Consider the following 23594-nt stretch of genomic DNA (forward strand, 5'->3'; position numbering starts at 1 on the left):
TTCGAGCCGGGCAGTGCAGTTTAAAATAACTCACAAATTATTAAATATTGATAAAATTTCTAAAAAATTGACGTAAGACTGGCTTAGCTGATATTTAAACTGGCTACTCTACTAGTTAAAGCAAAGCACTAATAGGAACTGATAAAGAAAGAACATTTTCATAATTTTAACATTTTGTCCAGCATATTTTAAAAAAATAACCTAAAAAAATAAATTTCAACAAGTTCCTATTTTTTTTTTATCGTATAATGTTATTTTTTGCCATGCCATAAATAAAAAAGGCAGTTACATTTTACATACATCCTGTTTTTTTAATATTTTATTATTTTTTGTACATATTTTATTTTTTAGGTAAAGTTCAAAATTTAAAAAAAAAGAAAAAGGAGCTTTTATAAGTAAAGAAGTATAATTATGAACAATCGAAATTAAAAAAACAGATGGAAGGGGGATTGGAAATATAGTTAAATATTTATAAATAAAAATTAGGATGTGAAAGAAAGTTATTAATAGTATAATTATTATAAATATATTCTTATTTTTTCTCAAAAATATCATCATGAGATCAAAAAGATTATTTACCGGTTGACTAAAAAACGTTAGTAATTCTAAAACGCGTCATCGTTCTTTTTATGAAATCTATTTTATTAAGTGCCGATAACTGAGAATTATACCGTAGGAACAAATTAATTAAGTAAGTTAATTTAATGATATACTGGCCATCTGTCAAGATAAAAAAAATAAATCAGATATATTTTGACAAAGTAACTGCTAAGTATTTAGTATCTAGGTGACAATTGACAAACTTATGATATTAGAAATTTTGAAATATATTTTTTATGAGAAATTATTTTTTCATGGTTAACATAAACATCTTAATAATCGCATAATGTGATATTTTATTATAATTTATATTTAAACAAATATATATAATTATAGTATTATGATAAATATAATGAAATAAAAAATTATATAATATACATTTAAAAAATATATATTCTCCAATCCAAACGCATATAAAATATTATAGTATTATGATAAATATAATGAAATAAAAAATTATATAATATACATTTAAAAAATATATATTCTCCAATCCAAACGCATATAAAATATTATGTTAAAAATTCGTATTCCGTTATATAAAATTGTCATATTCCTATTACGAGTGAGTCTTGCACGGTAGAGAGAACATACATAAAGCCCCGCTTCAAATAATATTTTAACAAATATGTAAATATTAATAATTTTATTGAGATAAATAATATTATTATATGACATGCATGATACTTAATATTCTTAAACGGCGAGAATTTAACCAAATAAATATTCGCGTGCCTGCACTTAGCTAAATTTAAATTTATGTTTTTAAAATTGACTGCATTTGAGACTTTTAACAACACGAATAATAAATTAAACTCAAAATAACCTATTAACATAAATATTTATTATAGATATTTTACTTAAATAAATTTCTAAATAAGTGATATTTTATATTTCTATTCTGACCTCTCTAATTGATGTATGTTTAATAATAATATTATTCCATAAACTGTTATACCTGAGAAATTAATGCCATATGTCATCACGAAGAGACATTATATCTGTATCCCAGGAAGAGAGTGACATACATTCCTTTAGCGTCGATGAGGCCATCCTGTTCCTCAGTTTTGTCATAATATTTCCGGCCAAGGAAAAAGCTCTTTCCGATGCCACCACTGAGGTTGTCTGGCATAGATAGTCCCTGGCCATCATTGCTAAATGAGGAAAACGAACAGCATTTCCTCTCCACCAATCTAATATATTTATGATCTCGGACGCGAGTGGCTCATTGAGGTATGTCGATAATTGATTATTATCATTAGTGACACTTGATGCTCCTTTTCTAAATATGGATATATTTAAAATATCAAAAATTATGGATTAACATAGAACATTTAACAAATATACCTTTTTTTCAATCCCTGCAATATTGAAATAGTTTTAGAATTTGAGATATCGTTATTATTATCAAAATTATACGCATCTGGCTCTGACGTATATTTTGCAAAGTTTATTTTAAATATATCTAAATATTTATCTGCAACGTCATCCTTTAGATTTGTAATCAGAGTATTTTTGATCCTAGGATCAAGTAACGACGCTGCGTAATTATATGGAGTGAATATATTATCACTATATTCTTCAGCTTTCTTTAACATAATAGTGGCTGCTTCTTTTATTGACAAATCAGAATATGCCACGGTATGATTTTTTAAATTCTCCAATATATCATTGAAGAATAATAGGGTCATCCCGATTGTGGGAGAATGAGTGGATATTTCTACAGTTATTTGATAAAATGGTAGAAGAAATTCTTCCAACTCTAGGAAGAACGAGTATTCATCAGAAGATGGCGTAATATCCTCCCCTATTATACCTTGATCGCTCAATTCATGAATTGAATCAATATTCTAGATAGATAAAAGAAAAAGAATAAAATATACAATAATAATTATTACCTTATTGATGGCGGATATCATGAGGTACTTGCTGTTCCATCTTGTTTTAACAGCTAAAGGTATTAATGTAGCCCCACATATGGCTTTATATGATTGCATAAATTTGGGCGAGCTATGTAATTTATTAACTATATTTTCTATTTTTTCCAATTTAGCCTCAAAAAAATGAAGGCCCACCTTTACTATCAAATTAATGATATGGGCCATGCAGCGATGCCCATATAAAATTTTCGAGTATTGGGATTGATAATACTCTTGGAGCAGTTGTACTGCCTTGATCTCATTTGATCCGTTATCGTGTGTTATTGATATTATTTTATCACTTAATTTAAAATCATCTAATGATGACAAAACAATTTTACAGATATTATCTCCAGTGTGTGGGTGAGGAAACAAAATAATATCTAAAATCTTATTTACAATATCCCAATTATTATCAATATAATGGAACGTAATAGCACAGTAGGACGTGCTATTATTAGCAGTCCACAAATCTGTGCTTAAAGCTATCATATTACTGTTATTTTTTAATTTATCAATTAAATTTTTTTTGGCTATAGTGTAGACATTACTAAGGTTTTTTTTAATGTTTGCCTACACCACAGCTTTATATTTTTATTTGTATAATAGAAAATTTTTTTAAAAGCTGGGTTTTCGATTATATTAAAGGAACAATTAGTTTTTATTAAAAAAATTAAAATGAGTTTATTTATCATTAAATTTTCATGAGATAAAAGCTTTCTCATCCCCGGCATCGAGTCAATGGAACCGTGTGAGTGTGACATCTCTTTGAATATATTTGGATGCACCGATTTAAGATGTTTTTTCAAATTCGCTAAATATATAAAATATAATTCATAAATTCGTACAGGAAGTTTTTAATAAATAATATTTTTCGGTCTAAATTGGTTGGTTGTGTAGTGCTCAGACCCGGGGTTTGGGTCTAAAATATCGACTAAACCAGCTCTGAGCACGAACCCCGAGCACAAACCCGGGGTTCAGACCCGAGGCCTGTGCTCGAGCAAGTATTAGCACAAAATTGGGTCGTATATTTTACGACCAAGCAAATTGACAACACTTAAACCGTGCTCAGAGCTAGCCTGAGCACTAATTAAGTTAAAAAGCTAAATTTTTTATTTCTCAAGCCGGCTCAGGATAGGTTTAAGCCGTTGGTTCAGGCCGGCTCAAGAAATATTTAAGACAAAAATTTAAAATTATTGTTACTTTGGGAAGTTGAAAATTTGTAAATACTTGGGCAAAGATTACATTTTTTACGTGTCTTATTAGGAGTCATCGTAAATGAATTCCTAATGTCTATTGGTATGGATGACGATGAGGCTTCTTCAGAAAATGATTCTACCAATTCTTGTCCTATAGATGATTGAGACAAAAATGAGAATTCATTACTTGGAGATGGCATAGATTGGTCATCATTATCTGACCAATGAAAATGATCCTCCATATTAAATGTATTAATTTAAAATTTATTTTATAAAATTAAAATATAAATGAAAATGGAAATGAAGATGAAAAAAAATTTAGAATTTTTAAAATTTATTTTATAAAAAAAAATATAAATGAAAATGGAAATGAAGATGAAAAAAAATTTAGAATTTATTTACTTAATAACTTTCTTTCACATCCTAATTTTTATTTATAAATATTTAACTATATTTCCAATCCCCCTTCCATCTGTTTTTTTAATTTCGATTGTTCATAATTATACTTCTTTACTTATAAAAGCTCCTTTTTCTTTTTTTATAAATTTTGAACTTTACCTAAAAAATAAAATATGTACAAAAAATAATAAAATATTAAAAAAACAGGATGTATGTAAAATGTAACTTTGCCTTTTTTATTTATGGCATGGCAAAAAATAACATTATACTGTGCCTGGAATATAAAATATTATATAATAAAATATATATTTATTAAATAATGTGAACAGGGTTTCCAGTTCAAAATTTTCAAATTGCGGATAAATAGTGCATTGTTAAAAATATTCCTGAGCCCTCCTAGACCCGCCCACTTTAAATAATAATTTAGATTACAATCAAGATATAATTAAATTCCCTTTTTTTGATACCCATATCTAGTGTTGTTAAAAAGTCGAGTTCACCCGACTCCGACTCAGAGTCTGAAGTCGTTAGTCGTGAACTCAAGCCGACTAGTAAAATAGGTTCCCGTTCTAAATCGCAATCGCTAAAAATTGGGAACATGGCTTATATCTCCTAGAAAATTTTTAAAGTAAATTTGATATTAATATTAATAGATACTAGGGGGCTAAACACTTGTATTTAAATTGTAAATTTAAAAAAAATCGCTAAAATGAAAGAAATATCATCAAATTCCCAATTTGAAAACTGGGAATTTGATGATATTTCTTCTTCTTCCATTTTAGCGATTTTTTTTAAATTTACAATTTAAATACAAGTGTTTAGCCCCCTAGTATCTATTAATATTAATATCAAATTTACTTTAAAAATTTTCTAGGAGATATAAGCCATGTTCCCAATTTTTAGCGATTTTTGTTTTAGCGATTTAGAACCTATCTCGTAAAATACGCCCCCCTCTGATTATACTATTCATACAAAAAATCTATTTATATTGTTATCATCTAAATCAGTCATATATATGAATTTTTATTTATTAAAATTTCAATGTAAACAATAACTTTATAATGAAATAGGTTATATAAATAATGATTTAAAATATCACATTATTTAACAATGTACGATTAAACTTTATAATTAAAATATCATCAAGTATATCTTTGTCTAATCTTGTCCTTAGAGAGGTTACAGTTAGTGCTAATGCACTAAATGCTCTCTCAACTGAGACCTGGGTGCAAGGAGCAGCAAGAATTATTTGAGATAATTTAAATAATTTGCATCTTATTTTTTTTACTTTGCATTATATATGAAAAAAAATTTTGTAATTTTTAATTTTAAGTTTAACTTTCTTGTTTTTTCCTTTTATTTTTATTTTCACTTGTTTATTATATTTTGAAATAAAAAATCAGGAATTAATAATGTTATATAAAATAAAAAAATTGAATAAAATGAATAAAATAGTTTTATAATAAAACCCCCATTTATAAATTTGGGTGGGATACATTTATTTAATGTTTTTTTTATTTATATAAAACTCTTGTTTATTTATAAGAAAATTCTCTAAAAAATTTATCAAATGAAAATTTAAAATTCTTATATTTTTTTTATAAACAAGGATATAAATAATAAAGTAAAGAAAAGAGGGAGGGAGGAAGAGGGTTTATATTTAATTTTGACTTGGGAATTAAATTATTTAAACAAAAAATAAATATTTTATCTCAAAAACTAATTATATATCATATTGTAAGTAAAAATATTATCTAAAGGGCTATCAAAAAATAATAAAAATTGGCACCAAATTGAGTCTTTAACATTCGGTTTACCTATAATGCTTTACCTGTATTTTTAAGCAAAAAAGGGAGTTTGTTTTCAATGATATAATAAAATATATATTTATTAAATAATGTGATCAGGATTTCTATTAGTGTTAAACGGTTATTTTTGAGCCGATTTTTAAAAACGGCTAAATCAATATTTTAACCAGAAAACAATTGTCTAAGCATCGAGTTTTCGATAATGTCTAAACCTTTGTGCCATCTTTCCGGATCTGGACCTTGGGTCTGTGCTCGGGGTTCGTGCTCAGGTTTTGTCGATATTTTAGACCCAAACCCCGGGTCTGAACTCTACACAACCAATCAATTAACAACAATACTTATGCAGGCAAAAATAATTTTATATGTAAATAGGAAAATATTAAGTGCAGAAAAGGCTAATTTTATGTAATATTAAAGAACTTTTCATTCACTTTAGAGAGATTCATAACGATATACAGTTAGATCTGTGTATATTCGTCCTCTAGTCGACTCACGTTCATATAAGTATAACTATTTGTCCTCTAGTCGACTCAAGTATATAATTCCTATTTGCAACTCAAGTTGGAAGTCTAAAATAAAAAAAAAGTAATAAACAGAACAAATCTTAATAATTAATAATTAATTTGAAATATTCGTCCTCTAGTCGACGACTCAAGTTTATAAAAATATTCGTCCTCTAGTCGACTCAAGTATATAGACTTGAGTTCACGACTTGAGTCGACTTGAGTTCACGACTTGAGTTCACAACTTGAGTTCACGACTTGAGTCGACTTGAGTTCACGACTCGAGTTCATAACTCAAGTCAGTTTGGGTCGATTTTTTCGACCCAAAACTTAGACTCAGTTTTCGACTTAGTCGAACAACACTACCCATATCAATATTTTCCATTGTTAAAAATATTTCTGACCTCATAAGACCTAGTAGACCCGCCCACTTAGAATATTAATATAATAATAAGTATTAAAGCAAAATTTAATTAAAACACCTTTTATTTGACGCCCATATAATATCAATATCATCATGTTGTTGTTAAAAATATTCATAATAATAATTATGATTAATAGTAGACTACAGTATATAATTAACACACCTAGCCATATTAGCCTATCGAGCGAGACCTAGAGGGAACGCTTGTTCATTTAATGAATAAATCTTATGTATACCTTCCTACTAAGTTCAAAAAAAAGTTAAAAATAAATGGGTTCTTGTGCCAGGTCTGGACCCCGGGTCTGAATCCCGGGTCTGGACCCCGGGTCTGAATTCCGGGTCTGGACACCAAGTCTGAACCCCGGGTCTGAACCCCGGGTCTGGACCCCGGGTCTGTGCTCGGGGTTCGTGCTCAGAGCTGGTTTAGTCGATATTTTCGACCCAAACCCCGGGTCTGGGCTCTACACAACCAACCAATTAACAACACTAGCTAGGATACCATATTAGAAATGACACATTTTGTAATTATAAAATAAAAACCAGTGTGATATGATGAATTAAGATTTTTTATATTATTGTCGCACCACCTCTAGTAGGTATATATATTTTAAAATAATGGTAGTTAGTAATAATATCAAAAATATACTCGTATTAAAAATTTAACTCAAAACTGTTTTTCAAAGAAGAAAAAAATAGCTTTCCTAAAGCACGCAAAAAAGAGAAGAAAAGATATCTAATTTATTATATCCATTATGGGATGAATATGAATAATAAGATGTTTAATTTTTAATAATATTTTTAAATAAATAGATGGCGTTAAAAAATTGAATGCAAATTGTTACTTATATTTATTATCAAAAGCATTTATTAGTAAAGTTTATTAAAATATTAAATGTAGTATATTATATAACTGTCAAATACGTCTGAAGTGGCATTTTACCTAATGTTTTATTATCAATTATATATATTAGAGGATTCTAAACTATATGTCTACTTACTTTTTATAATGAAATCTCTTATACTTATTTGGACCTTGAAAATATTTAGGAAGAGGCATGGTAAATAAATATAAAAATGAATATTATAGTTGATTAATTATTTTGAACTCGGCTAATTACAATATAAAATTTGTTAATTATCAATTAATAAATGATTATATTAATTTAATTAGGGTTATATTATAATTTAAATAATAAAAGTCAATTAAGCTTCAGCTGTTAATGCTAAATTAATATTTAGTGAGTGATATTGATATTCTATTTTAACATAGAATATGATTAAGAGACTTTTAGACCAGAGGTGGACTGACCACTAACAAGCATCTCATTTCGTTGATAAAATTTTGTGGCAATTGGTGAAATATTATCTTACTTTTCTAATAGAACTCTTAACTCAGAGGTTACCAATCATGATTCAGTCGAAGCCTCTGGTTTTTTATCTAAATGCGTTAATATAAATTATATTATATTGGTCATTTTAAATTATTAGGTTTTAATTACAATAGATCCACTAAATAAGTATCTACAGTTAGTAGGTACTAATATAATGGATGGTAAAAATTGCTGATTCCCCAATTAATATATTAAAAAATAAAAGAAGTGATAATTCTTTTGATTTGATAAGTATTAAGGCTGAGAAAGTTATATCAAAATTTAATCCCATCCCCATAAGGGCACTTAAAACGCCTACAAATCTTTAAGATTTTTTAGTCAATACCAAATTTCAATTTGATAGTGAAAAGCACTTCAATTGGAGTTCTTTAAAAAAAATATTCTATCATGTTTTAATACATTGTCCCCTCCCTTGATCTTGATTATTTTATATAGGATAGATAAAATGATCCCATTAGAATCATTATCAAAGTTAAATATGGAGACGTTGCATCATAAAATAAAAATAGCAAAAGGATTATTAGCTGTGGAAATTAAAGAAACAAAATTTTGAAAATATCATAAGTATTATATATAAAAAAAATATCATCTTGCAAAGAATTATATATATGCTACTCAGCAGCCATCATCATGTATTAACGGCTTTATGTGAGGCTTCATTCTCTACACTAAAGAGAGATTGAGCACTAGAGAATCGATGAAAGATCGACGTAAGCAAAATTTAGTATTAATGGCTTAGGGAAAAAAAATAATACAGGAATTAGCTTTTAATTCATTTATATAGAAATTTAAAATCGGTGTTTACAAATTATTAATAAAAATGGCAAACATTTCTATGAGTGCCTAGCTATTTGTTTTATTTCAAAAAAATATTGGCTCCCCTAGTAATAAGTTGCCCCCCCCCCCAGTTGAAAATTCTTGGCTACTGCCCTGCATATTTGTTCTATTAAACCCCTGATGGAAAAATAAAATGATTTACGTATGGGAGTATGGTAGCTGAGGGGCTCTGAGACTCAAATTTACGATTTAAAATGATTTACGTATGTATTACGGTATCAGATGTACTATGACGAAGATGAAGCGAAAAGAACAATTAAAATAATTTATGTATGAAAAATGGTATCAGATGGATTATGATGCAAGATAAAATTCTGACTCCAAGTGAAGCATTGAATTTATTTGGAAATTATAAGCAAAACGAAGCAAATTTTAACTCCACATCAAATTATAATTATAACCTTGATAAAATCTCCTTTATTGACATCATATCAATTTTTTATTTATCATTTTATATTATCTGTTTTGTTTTTATATTGTTTTGAGGCTAAATAAAATACTTAAATTATTAAATATTAAAATTGGAAATTTATATATTAACTTTCTTCTTGTTAAATAATTAAACATACTATATAAATGATATTATTTTACACCATTAGGATATAATTTTTACTTTCAAAATTATGTTACTGGAATTTTACCGTTGTTTGATTTAATAAAGATACTTATGATTAGTGATCTGCATCGGGCAAAATTTTTCAAACCCAGCCCGGCCTGAACCCGAAATTATTTTTGAAAAAATTTACCGGCCCGAATTTATTATAAATATAGAAAATAATTTTTATAAATAATTCAAAATAAACGATATATGTTATATGGCGTCTAGTTTCTATAAATAAAATCTAATATTTTTATTTTACATAAAAAATTCAACATAAAATTGATAAACTTAAATATATTTAAAAAATTTTCTAAGACCCGACCCGGCCCGGCTCGAATTTTCTTAAAAGATATTAGGCCCGACCGAGCCAGACCCTGATTTTTTTAAAAAAATAGGCCCAAGCCCTTCTGATATTTCTAAGTCTGAGCTAATTCCTACAATATATTTATAAATTTTACACTTTACAAGAATCCACAAGTCAAAATAAACAAATTCCGTTCCAGATGGCCATTGTCAACATAATAATTAATAATAATCGACAATGTTGATTTTAGACTTTTATAAATCATGATTATTATTTGATATTGAATAAAATTATATATACAAGGTTTCCCATTCAAAAAAGGAAAAGTTTCAATCATAAAAGGGAAAGGTCCAATCATAAAAGGAAAAGAGGGTCAATCAAAAAAGGAAAGGCCCAATCAAAAAAGGAAAAGTCCCAAAGGTTTAGGAAAAAGCCCGATCAAAAAAGGAAAAGTGTGAAACAAAAAAGGAAAAGGTTCATTCAAAAAAGGAAAAGGTTCAATCAAAAAAGAAAGGTGTCAGTCAAAAAAGGAAATTCCCAAAAGTAAGGAAAAGTGTCAATCAAAAAGGGAAATTCCCATTCAAAAAAGGAAAATCGCTATATAAATTTTTTTTCTTGTCAATTTTTCCTAAATTTTTATTTATTTTTATTATTTCTTCTTATTTTATTTCTAACTTTTAGCGATTCCTTTACTTTATTTTTCATACTTTATCTTTTCTCAATTTATTTTTCTTCTCATTTTTGATAATTCTTTTGTCTTTTTAAAAATAATTTATAAATTTTCCGTTTTCACCTCTCTGCTCCATTTTTTTTAACAATTCTTTACTACATAACAATATTTTGACTTTTTATGATTTTTCTCCTTATATTGTAATCTTTTATTCCCAATCTTTGTAAGTCATATTTAATCTTTATTTTTTTTAACTTTTCTCAATTTTTTTTTCTTCTCATTTTTTCATTCTTTTTAGGAATTATATTTATTTTTCACTAAATTTTTGGCAGACAATTTTTTTATATTAGAATTTTTTACATATCAAATCATTTAATTACAATTGCTAAATTAAAATAATCCTTTGGTTATAATGTACCTTTTTAAAGTTAAACAAGTTTGAACTGTTATACCAAACGATATATAAATTAATAAAAAAAAAATAATCATTTTTATATTCTTATTTTTTAAATTTTAGTATTTATGCAAGAAGCATTCAATATTTTTGATCAATAAGCATTCAATATTTTTGATCAAGTAAATAATTTTTTTGTAATTATTTTTAAAACTATATTCTTTGATTTATGAAATTAAACATAAAATGAGTTAAATGTTATAATCTAAAGGATTTTAGTCTTTGTTGTCATTCCTTCCATTTGTTGAATATATTTTATAAATAAATTTTTTTGTTTTAAAAAATAAAATTATGAAGATATAGTAAAAACAAGGGGAAAAACATTAACAGTTAAATAAAAGCTCTAATAATTGATGCGTTAAATTATTTATTCGTGGAAACGCTATATCAGGAGATGAAAGTATTTTCTACATATTTTAATTGAGTAAATTAATTAATTCACATATTTATAATATTAATTATACTAGTATAATAATTATAAGGACTATAAGAATATTTTTTATAAAACCTTTGATACCAATAGAAAAACTATCCTTATTTCTATGATCTTCACTTACTTCCGCCTCTTTACTTTTACTAAACTTACCCGTATTAGCTGAAGCTTGTTGAAATTTCTATATAATTTTTATTATATTTAGAAATTAAATTCAATCTTATTAATAAAGATTACTTCAAGTCTTACCATTCATCCTAGCAAACAATTACAAATGATTATGCTAACTTAGCACGATCAAATTACCGCGGCCATTAAATCTATCCTAGGGCAGATAGGAACCGATCTGACTCTCGCCGATCTGAACTCAAATCATGAATAAATTTAATGGTTGAACAGACCATCCACACCTTAACCACGTATCTTGATTATATATAGATCCTCTAGTCGGGATAAACTCCCGCCAAATTTTTATGTATATAATGAAAGCAGGACTGGCACCCATATATAATTAAATTAAGTAAGTAGTCTTTTTTAGTAGTTTAATATTTATTAGCATTTCTATCGTGGTTATTATTTTTATGATGCTAATTTTAGATCGGAATATTGAATTGGTCCTTTTCGAGTTTGTGCTGACCCAAGTATCTTTCGCAATAATTGTTGCTGCCCAATAGGATATTTGCCCTTTTCTATTGGTATCCCGATAGGATGGAGAATGATAATTGTGAAATTTTTAGAGTAAAAAATTTAAGGATGATAAAAATAGTTAACTTTTGAAAATTAACTATTTATAAATTAGATTGCAAATCTTATATCAATCATTTTTCTTCTATTCATTTTAATAGTATCGCCTTATTTATTATAATTATGGGCTATTCGTGTATTTCGCTTATCTTAAAAAGCTTGTGCCAGCATTAGTGGTTATTAAGTTATACAAACAGATTTAATTTGATTTTGTTAAAAATCTGGATTTAAGACCTTATGCTATTTAAAAATTAGATTGCAAATCTTATATTGATTCTTTGGGCACCCAGAAGTTTATATTCTGATTTAACCAGAATTTGGTTTTAGATGGAATTTCATAAATTATTCTATCTGCTGAATATTATCAGCAATATAAGATTTGCAATCTAATTTTTAAGTAGCTTGGCAGATTTAATAAAAGCATCTAATAATTTTTCTTAACATTTATAGGAGTAAATTTAATCTTTTTCCAGCGTCACTTCCTGGGGTTAGCAATAAAAAAGATGATGCTGCTATTGTAATATTATTTTTGTTACAATTTATTAGTGATTTTCATGCGTAAAATTTTAAGTGGTGGTTTTTTCTAAATAATTTTTTAAAAATATTTATATTAAAATTTTTTTATGTTATTTTATAGGATAATATTTTAATGTGACAATTGTCATATTCGTTATTTTTTAACATTTTTGAAATATTTTGATACAAAAGGTTAAAAATATAATTTATATTGTAAAGATGTTAAATTATAAAATCTAAGATGTTACTTGAAAAAATGACGATTATCATCATCGGTATTTCTAAACATTATTAGATTTATTTTGACGCTAATGGAGAAAATTATGTATTTTTAACATGTTAAATAAAATTTCAATTAAGATGTACCATATAAAAGTGATAAATGTCATAATATTTAAAAAATTTTAAATATTTTGATGTAAATGGGCTAAAATAAGTATTGCTAACATGTTTAAATAAAATAAAACTTCAAAAGATGTACCCTATAAGTGACAATTGTCATAATCGTTATTTTTAAAGTTTTTTGAATTTTTTTTGACGAAAATGGGTAAAAATATAGATTGTAAACATGTTAAATTAAAATTTCATGAAGATGACCATAAAGTGAAAATTGTCATAATCGTTATTTGATTTTTGATTTTTTTTTCACGAAAATAGGTTAAAATAAGTATTGATAACATGTTTAAATAAAACTTCAGTGAAGATGTACCTTAGATAAGTGACAATTGTCAAAATAGTTATTTTTAAAGTTTTTTGAATATTTTTTACGCGAATGAGTAAAAATATAAATTGTAAACATGTTGAATTAAAATTTAATGAAAATGCACCATAGAAAAGTGACAATTTTCATAAAAGCTATTTTTAAAGTTTGTTGAATTTTTTTGATGCAAATGGGTAAAAATATTAGTAACATGTTAAATTAAAAACTCATGAAGATGTAGCATGGAAAAGTGACAATAGTCATAATCGTTATTTTTAAAGTTTTTAGAATTTTTTTGACGCAAATGGATTATAAAATATAGATTGTAATCTACTTTTAAAATTCAAAATAATAACTTAAAATTTATAGGATGTTGATTGTATCATATTTATAAATAATATTCATATGGTTTTTAAGTTCTTTTCATAAAAATCTTACCTTGAATTCAGACTCAGCACGATTTCTCCGTGAGTATACAAAATTTTTTGCTAACTGTAAATGCAAGGTTATACATTAATAGATTACAATCTATATTTTTTGTCAAATGCGTCAAAAAAATTCAAAAAACTTTAAATATAACTATTGATATTTGTAACTTATCGATGGTACATCTTCACAAAATTTTTAATTTAAAATTCTTAACAATCTATATTTTTGCCCATTTTGCGTCAAAAAAATTACGATTATACAATTGTCACTTTTATGTACATCTTCATGAAATTTCGTTAACAATCTATATCTTTACCAATATTCAAAAAAAATTCAAAAAACTTTAAAAATAACGTCAATTGTCACCTATCGATGGTATATCTTCACTAAATTTTTAATTTAACATGCTAACAATCTATATTTTTGCTCATTTGTGTCAAAAAAAATCAAAAAACTTTAAAAATAACGATTATGGCATTTGTCACTTATCTAGAGTACATCTTCACTGAAGATTTATTTAAACATGTTAACAATACTTATTTTAGCCCATTTACATCAAAAAAATTTAAAAAAGCTTTAAAAATAACGATTATGACAATTGTCATTTTTTTATGGTGCATCTTAATTGAAATTTTAATTTAACATGTTAAAAATACATATTTATGCCCATTAGATTCATAATAAATCTAAAAATGTTTAGAAATACCGATTATGATGATTGTCATTTTTTCAAGGAGTATCTTCATAGAATTTGTAATTTAACATCTTTACAATATAAGTTGTTTTTTTACCCTTTTGTGTCAAAAAATTTCAAAAATGTTAAAAAATAACGAATGACAATTGTCACTTTAAAATATTATCCTTAGAAAGATCATATAAAATAACATAAAAAATTTGAATATAAATATTAAAAAAAAATTATTTAGAAAAAACCACCACTTTTAATATACTTAAAAAATAGATTATTTTACAAAAATTATAAAAGATTTCACCTAAAAGATTGTTTATTTATATAATAAAATTTACAAAAGAAAGATTTATTTATAAAGAAGATTTAAAATTCTTTTCAAATCAAAATATGTTTAAATATCTTTTTGAACTTCAAAAAATATTTTTTGCTTAAAATTTTAGACCTGAAAATCACTAATAAATTGTAACAAAAATAATATTACTTATTTAACTTTTAAATATATAATTAATTAAAATCAACACACCACAACTATTATTATTATTTCTAATTTTCCAATAATACATTTAATAATGACTTTTTTTATCAATAAAAGAGATAATTCTATAATCTTTTATAATTGACATTTTTTAAAAATTAATGTTATTTAATATATTTACATATATATCTAATTAATATATTACTATAGCAGCATATCATTTTTTTTATTAAAAAACATCAAATAAATAAATTTATTTTTATTTCATAATATAATAATATAAATAAAAAATCATATCATGTTTATTTGTTGATAATAATAATAAAATATTTATATTAAATATAAATAAAATAAATTATCTTACTAAAATAAATAAATAATAATTACGGAACGCTGTCGGACGATTAGCCGATGCAGAATTTTTGATTAATTTAGTTTTAGCCAATTTTTAGGCTTAGCCTAATTAGTTTGAGCCGATTTTTAAGCTAAGCCTAATTAGGTTTAGCCGATTTTTAATCAATCTACTTTTATAGAAATAATAAATTGTATTTTTTTTTATCCAGTTCTTCGATGTCCTTTTGACAATGATTTACATTATGTATTGAATGACTGATTTAAAAAAATAAATAATTAAGATATTCATAATTAATAGTTTAAAAAAATATATATCTCAGAGACCTGTTGACCCGGCACTAAGCCTAACTTGTGTACTTAGGGCGAGCCGTATTTTTATATTTTAAATATACCAGGCTCGGGTCGAGCCGTACCTTAAATTATTTTTTTTAAATATCCGGGTCGAACCGGGCCTAAAAATTTTTTCTAAAAAATACGAGGGACGGAAAGGTATATTTTAAAACTAAATTTAAAAAAAATCCGGGCCGGGCCATGTAAATGGTACCTCTGCAGGTCTGATATGTTTTTAATTCTGTGAATACGCAATACTGCCGACTAGTGTGGTTAATTAGCTGGTTTTACACGACCACGACTCTGGTTTTTGGTTGAAAAAATGAACCAAAACCAAAGCAACCAAATTGGTCGACCTGGTCGATCAAATCTATAGACCTGAGCACCGACCCAAGCATTGACCCGAGCACCGACCCGAGCACAAGCACAGACCCGAGCATCGACCCGAGCACCGACCCGAGCACAGACACGATACTCGACCCGAGCACCGACCCAAGCACAGACCCGAGCACCGACCCGAGCATCGACCCGAGCACCGACCCGAGCATGGACCCAAGCACAGACCCGAGCACCGACCCAAGCACAGACCCGAGCACCGACCCAAGCACAGACCCGAGCATCGACCCGAGCACCGACCCAAGCACAGACCCTAGCACAGACCCGAGCACCAAACCAAATCAACTTATAATAATTTATTGTTAATGTTTTGCTCAATTTTATGCATAGAGGACGAATATTTCAATAATAGGCTTCTTAAAAAAATTGTATACTTATATTCTGAAAATTAAAAATTAGAGGACGAGTAATTCAATTTCATATTAATTAAATAATTGATATGGAATTCAAAATAATTACCTTCTAAGACGGGAAAATTATTATAGGAATTTATCGATTTTTAGATATTTATAATTCATATATCATCGAAAAATGAGGATAATTTATGTTGATTTAATTCTTACCCTAAAGTTGTAAAAAATGGCTAAGCCTCAAACAGATTAGATATGCTGGCTCAGGAGTTGACATTAGTCACCTCAGGAGTTGACATTAGTCACCTCAGGAGTTGACATTAGTCACCTCAGGAGTTGACTCTACTTTAATTTTAAGCTGAAATGCATTTATTTGTTGTTTAACTCTATTTCGATAATGGATATTACAAATTAATGTATAACCTAAAATTGCCTTCCCATCAAAATATTTTTACATTCATCCAAAATATCCCTCTAGCGAGTTGTTCTAGCTGATCTTTTCTCACATATATCGATGGAAAGATCCTTCAGTGCACTAAGAAGTAACCACATTACGAAATAAATTTGACAAATATACTTTAAACGATATTTTAATCATCAAACTTAATATAAATTTGTTAAACAACCTTATCTTTTTTGATATTCATTTTATTAATATTTGTGAATAATTTTATATTTGTCATAGAATAAATAAAATAATTTCAATGAAATTGTTATGACTTTTGATAGTTTTGAGGGAATTTTTACGGGTCATTAAATTAAAAGTAAATAAAATATAGATTTAATCACTTGACAAACCATGATATTTTTATTTTGATATATTTGCTTAGTCTATTTTATTTTTATAACACTTATTTTTTATGGATAAAAATAACCCCGGTCCGGTCTCCCGTATTAGATTGAAACAATCTAAGTTTTATATGATCAGATTAGCTTCTGCTTACAATTATTCCACACATAGCTATTATAAAAACAAATTTCCAAACTTTTTAAATGGTCTAAAATTAATTAGAAACAGATAGGATGTACACACCATAAACTAGGTTTTGAAGATGATTTTTTAATACTTTTTATCAGAGTTGGCAAGTCGGTCAATTGACCGTTCAATTTAAGTCAATCGACGGGAGGAGTATTTGACCTGGTTATATTCGATCAAATATTACAAAATATTTTAAGTGATAAAATGATTTTCAAAAGTATAAACGTCATGTTTAATAGTTGATTAAGGCAGTAATTTTTATAAGAAACAATCAATTCCCACCTAAAATTAGTGGAATAAACTATGCCCACCATGCCCATTAAGGGACTAATAATTCCTAGTTATAGTTTAAAGAAATGTCGATTTGGGATATTCTTACGAAAACAGAAATCGATTGAAGATTTCGACATCAGGAAAGATGGAGAGGATTTTACCTTTGTCTAGATATTTTTTTGGAAAAATGTTTACCCCCAACCTGTCATGATTTAAACCACCAGAAGACATAGATTAATGATTAATTTGAAAACTCTAATCATGCTTCACTTAAAAATAAAAATATATAGTAAAAATTGCTGAGCTATATATTATATTTTCTAAAAATTCAATTTTGAGAAAATTTAAATTTTTACTTGGCAACTTTTGAGAATTCAGTAAAAATTACTTTAAGTAGTAATTCTGAGTAATTAAGGGGAAAATAATATATGTTAAAGCTTTAACCTGTATGTATTACAACTATGCAATATATATTGGCTTACGCTTCATAATTACTGCTTGTCCTTGTGGCTAACTTCGTTTAAGGCTACTTTTTAATATTAGATTCATACAAAATTTTTCAAAATATAACTAATATTTTATATCTAAATTAAATAGACAGAAAAGATAAAAAAAATATATATATAAGGATCGCAAAATCATATGATTCAAAAATATTCTGGAATTGGGGAAATCCCTTTTAATTTAGATGTAATTGATTTTGAATCGCCATCAAAATCCGATAAAGACAGTTTAATGAGTAATGTTATAGTTTATATTTTTATAATTGTTTTTGGTTAGTGATTGGCAAATGATAAATTTATAAATATTAAGTACTCATCAATTAATCTTTTTAAAATGTTTAAGAGTGAGAGAGTAGAGATTAAAACGGCCTTTTTTTAGTCACACTTTAGAGTTAACATTGTAAAGCGAAAATAATCAGTAATACGTAGAGTTGTTAACATTTTTCTAAAAAGAATATTAATTTAATAAATATTTATTTCAAATTGCATAATATATTTGTTTATTAAGATTAATTTTTATATAAATTAACCATTTATCAATAAATATCAGAGACCTGCAGAGGTACCATTTGCACGGCCCGGCCCGGCTTTAAAATTTTTAAGCCCGGCCCGGCCCGGATATTTTTAAAAAAATTTTTTACGGCCCGGCCCGGATTAAAAAATTTAAGGCCCGGCCCGGCCCTGATATTTTTTTAAAAAATTTTTTACGGCCCGGCCCGGATTTTAAAATTTAAGGCCCGGATATAAGTATATTTCATATTTTATTCAGATATTTAATTACAAATTGATACTATAAAAAATTTGTGCAAATAATATTTTTGAATATAAAAGATTCTATTTGTGATTTTTAATTTTTATTTAAAAAATACATGTAAAAAGCTAATATTTTGAGAATATTATATTAAATTTATAAAAATTATAAAACTGTTATTTATAAAAATGGATATTTTGAGCATATACTATATTTTATATTGCATTTAAAATAAAACTAATATTCATAAAAATGGTAATAATATTTTGAGCATATACTATATTTTATATTGCATTTAAAAATAATAAAACTAATATATAATTTATAAAAATGGGAAATATTTTGACAATATAATATATTGTATTTAATTTACTATTTAATTTATAAAGTAAAAATAAATCGCTATTTAAAAAAATGCATGTATAATAAATAGTATTTTGAAAATATAATCAAATTGCACAAATTAATATAATTTATTTAATAATATAAATTTTTAACAAAAGAAGATAATTGTATTATATAATATATTGTAAAAAAAATAATAAAAAACTTTCATGACTCAAGGTAAAATATAATAAATGCAATAAATATTTGACAGTTTGCAAAGTAAAAAACCAGCATGATTGACGAAACCCTATACTCAAGAAAGATATTAAAAATTCACAAATTATCATGAAGAAAAAGAAGCATATCTACCTTTTCAGGTTGAAGATTACTTCTTCTTTCTTCAAGAATTCTTCCAGTAGTGGAAAAATTCCGCTCACAGCTTGCACTTGAAGCAGGAATAGCCAATACCCGTTTTGCCAATTTTGCTAAAATTGGGAATTCGCTTTGATGAGAAGCCCACCACTCTAACAAATTATCCACCTTAAATATTTCATCTGTTTTTTTGTTTATATAATTATAATATTCATCATCGGGTATTGAGATATTACCAGAATTACCATCGCCCCATTTGTCATAAAACGACTTAGTTTGTTTAACAACAGTCATTTGACTGGTCGATGGTATTTCATTTACTTCCTGAGCCTCTTGTGATTTAATATAATCTTTTATATAGTTTTCCGCCATCTTGCGATCTGTCCCTGACAACATACGTAATTGTTTGAATTTGGGACAGAGAAAAAGAGAAATAAAATGATACTTGTGTAAAACAAATTTTTCAATTAAAAAATGCTTTATATTAAGTAATATCAATTTTATTTCTCTTTTTTCGCTTTGAAAGGTATTACAAACTTCAAGAAGTTCATAATACCATATTACCACTTTAAAAAGAGTACAAGAGTCCGACTGTAACTCAACAATAGCTCTGTTAAAATTCTCAAGAATGTTGACTAGATCCTGAAGGATCGGAAAGTCTATAATATAATACTTTTCCGATCCCCCATGTTCTAGAAGAACTTTTTTAATTTCTTCATTTTGAGAATAAACAGAATTGAGCATATTGTACTTAGAGTTCCAGCGGACTTCTATATCTTGATAAAGGGCTTTTAAATGCTGGCATTTCTTTGTTTTAAATGCCCCACTAATATTTTAGTATTATCTATTGTTGATTTTATTAATGGGGCATTACTTTCCAAATATTTGGAGTTAAATGAATTTCTTAAAATTGTATTTAATAAATGACAAGAACAATTTAATCGTTCATTTAACTCCAATGCTTTTATAATATTTTTACCTTGGTCTGTAACAAAAATTATATTAATAAAATCGTTATTGTTAAAACTAAAATTATGAAAATTTTTTAATAGTTCATCCTTAACTACTTGGCTAGTCTTAGACACTTCTTTAAATTTAGCGGTAAATAGGTTTCTCTTCACTAACTTCCAGTCATCTGATATATAGTGCATGTTAACTGTTATAAACGAGTTCTTTTTATGGTCATCGCACCATATATCAGTGGAAGCAGCCATAAATCGATTCTTGATTACTGGGGCAATAGTATCAACCAAAATGCTTCTTATTTTATTACATTTTTCTTTAAGGTGGCGTGATAGAGTGGTGGGATGTGAAATTAATGAGTTGATATCTATTTTACCATATGTTGCCCCAACATCGACTAGAGCCTGGCTGAATTTAAGAAACCCATTCCCAGCTATCATTTCGAAAGGTCTAATATCTTTTGCGCAAAGTGTAAGGAATGATCTATAAATTTTTGTTTTAAATATTTCATATTACATTTATAAGTGGGGTTTTCAGGTGTAAAAAAAAAATTATTAATTTTCATAGATTTACCATAACATTTATGTCTTTTTAAATGTGATGTACCATGGTTATAATTATAAGATAATAAATTTGAACAATTTATGCATTGCACATAGCCAATATTTTTTTTATTATTATTATCTATTATTATTTTAAATTTAGACCAAATTTCAAATTTTAAAGTATTATTAGTATTTTTAAAAGAATAAATATTATTTTTAATTTTGTCAATTATATCTTTAGTGTTTTGTGCCATGATATTCCTTTTATTGATTGTTTTGGAAATATTCTAAAAATTTAGATATGAATTATAAGATTTATATTTAATATTAATTTTTACTTTAGCTTCTTGAATGCTTAAAATTGATTGATTGAGTATCACTAATTCTAATGATAATAAATATTAATTAATTATTTATATCTTACATTGATTATAAATATCTAATATCAATATTTATTAAATAATGTAGATTGAAATTATTATATTTATTTATTATAATAAATTTAAACTGAATATTATAGTTATAAGAAAAAGTATGTTATTAAAATTTTATATTATTTACAAAAAGATTCAATCTAATTTGAAATAGATTTTATAAACTAATATATGAAGCTAAAAAATATCAATGTACATTTTTATTTAAAGAGAATAATTCAAATTTTGAAATCATTTATTCTAAAAATTTATCAATGTTTAAATTTAATTTTACAGTAAGATAAAATTAATAGCAAAATAGAATTTTTTATTACTTAAATCTGTTTATGGGATATATCCACTTCTAAACTATTCTTCTAACACAACTGTTCTAAGTCTAACTTTTCTAACACAATTTGAAAATGACTAGTGGAGCACTGCAATTCTAGATAATAACATATATTAAGTAATTTAAAATATATTTATAATAATTATACATACTGTTCTAAGTCTAACTTCTAAGTTTTCTAACACAATTTGGGAGCACTGAAATTTTAGATATTAAAATATATTAAGTAATTTAAGATGGAGTTTTCCGGTATCTTTCAGGAAATTAATAATTAGATCGATCTGTGGGTGTTAGGTAGTGTTAACCATCACCCAATATTATATTAATCATAACTATAATATAATATAATCTTATAACCAATAACTCATTATGTAAAATTTTTTATAAAAAATATTAAGGCCCGGCCCGGCCCGGGTTTAAAAATCTTAGGCACGGCCCGGCCCGGATATATTAAAAAAAAATTTTTAGGCCCGGCCCGGATAAATTATTTTTTAGGTCCGGCCCGGCCCGGGTATATTTAAAAAATTTAAAATACGGCCCGGCCAGGGCCGGGCCGAGCTTGCAGGTCTCTGATAAATATACAATATTTATTAAATATTATGACAATTTTTAAATATGATAATATACCAAATATATATTTAAATAAATATAATTCTTTAAATAATTCGTCCTATAAATTAAATATCGTGCCATCCCAAGACGATAGAGCTAGGCATTGTTTTAGCGTCTTTGATGACATCCGTTTCGTAACGGTATCTCCAGCTCGTCAGAAACCCGCTCGCTAGGGACAGAGGTAGTTTGCTGAGCCAGAAAATCCCTCGCCATTTGAGAAAGGCGTGTTTGGTTTCCTCTCCACCAATCTAGAATATTAGCATTTTCTGGACAAAGTGGTTCTCCTAAATATTCATCTATTTCGGTCTCAAAAGCACTCCCACGTACATTTTTCTTTCTAGATGTCATAAAATAATTATTAGATACATCATATAATTTATATACTTTTTTAATTCCTGCAAAATGGATAAAGATGTAAGATTATTAGGATTACTCTCATCATCGACATATTGATAACTTGTCCCAGAGGTTGAATAAGTTTTAAAGACACTTTTAAAATCATCAAAATAATCCTTTTGTAAATCAATATTATTTGGAATTAAGGATTTTTTTATTCTTGGGTCTAAAAAAGACCCGGCATAATTGGCGAAATGATACATTTTCGCCAAATGGTCATCACATTTAATCAACATGTTAGATGCTGCATTATATATTATTCCATTATTTTTTGTAGCGTTTATTAGATTTTCGTGAATAAAATTTAAAAATAAGATCGTCATCCTAATAGTTGGGGATGTGAACTAATTTCACAAGTTATTTTGTAAAAAGGAGATAAAAATATTTCCAGATCGGTTAATAATTGGCGTAATTCCTTATTAATAAAAAACTTATTTTTCCCCAAAGATGTTTGTCCTAGTTCAACAATTGCTTCGATATTCTGTATTAAATAAATATATTAATGTTTAAATATTAATACTTTGTAAAAATAATACCTTATTTACAGCAGCTATCATTAGATATGTGCTGTTCCAGCGTGTAGC

The 23594-nt window shown here is 26.5% G+C and overlaps 2 long non-coding RNA genes across 2 annotated transcripts; both read right to left on the reverse strand.

Moving 5' to 3' along the window:
- Positions 1 to 1086: 1086 nt before the first annotated feature.
- On the reverse strand, positions 1087 to 2078 carry LOC135922303 (uncharacterized). The gene is made up of 3 exons (XR_010570836.1): positions 1948 to 2078; positions 1559 to 1877; positions 1087 to 1205 (listed from the first exon to the last, which is right to left on the reverse strand). It is a non-coding gene; the product is annotated as an uncharacterized LOC135922303 (long non-coding RNA).
- A 17578-nt stretch (positions 2079 to 19656) lies between these two features.
- LOC135931642 (uncharacterized) lies at positions 19657 to 23252 on the reverse strand. The gene is made up of 5 exons (XR_010573109.1): positions 22999 to 23252; positions 22155 to 22951; positions 21989 to 22098; positions 21579 to 21625; positions 19657 to 21527 (listed from the first exon to the last, which is right to left on the reverse strand). It is a non-coding gene; the product is annotated as an uncharacterized LOC135931642 (long non-coding RNA).
- Between the last annotated feature and the right edge of the window lie 342 nt (positions 23253 to 23594).

Source organism: Gordionus sp. m RMFG-2023, chromosome 1 (genome assembly GCF_954871325.1).
Source record: "Gordionus sp. m RMFG-2023 chromosome 1, tfGorSpeb1-WG-v2, whole genome shotgun sequence".
Taxonomy (NCBI): domain Eukaryota; kingdom Metazoa; phylum Nematomorpha; class Gordioida; order Chordodea; family Parachordodidae; genus Gordionus; species Gordionus sp. m RMFG-2023.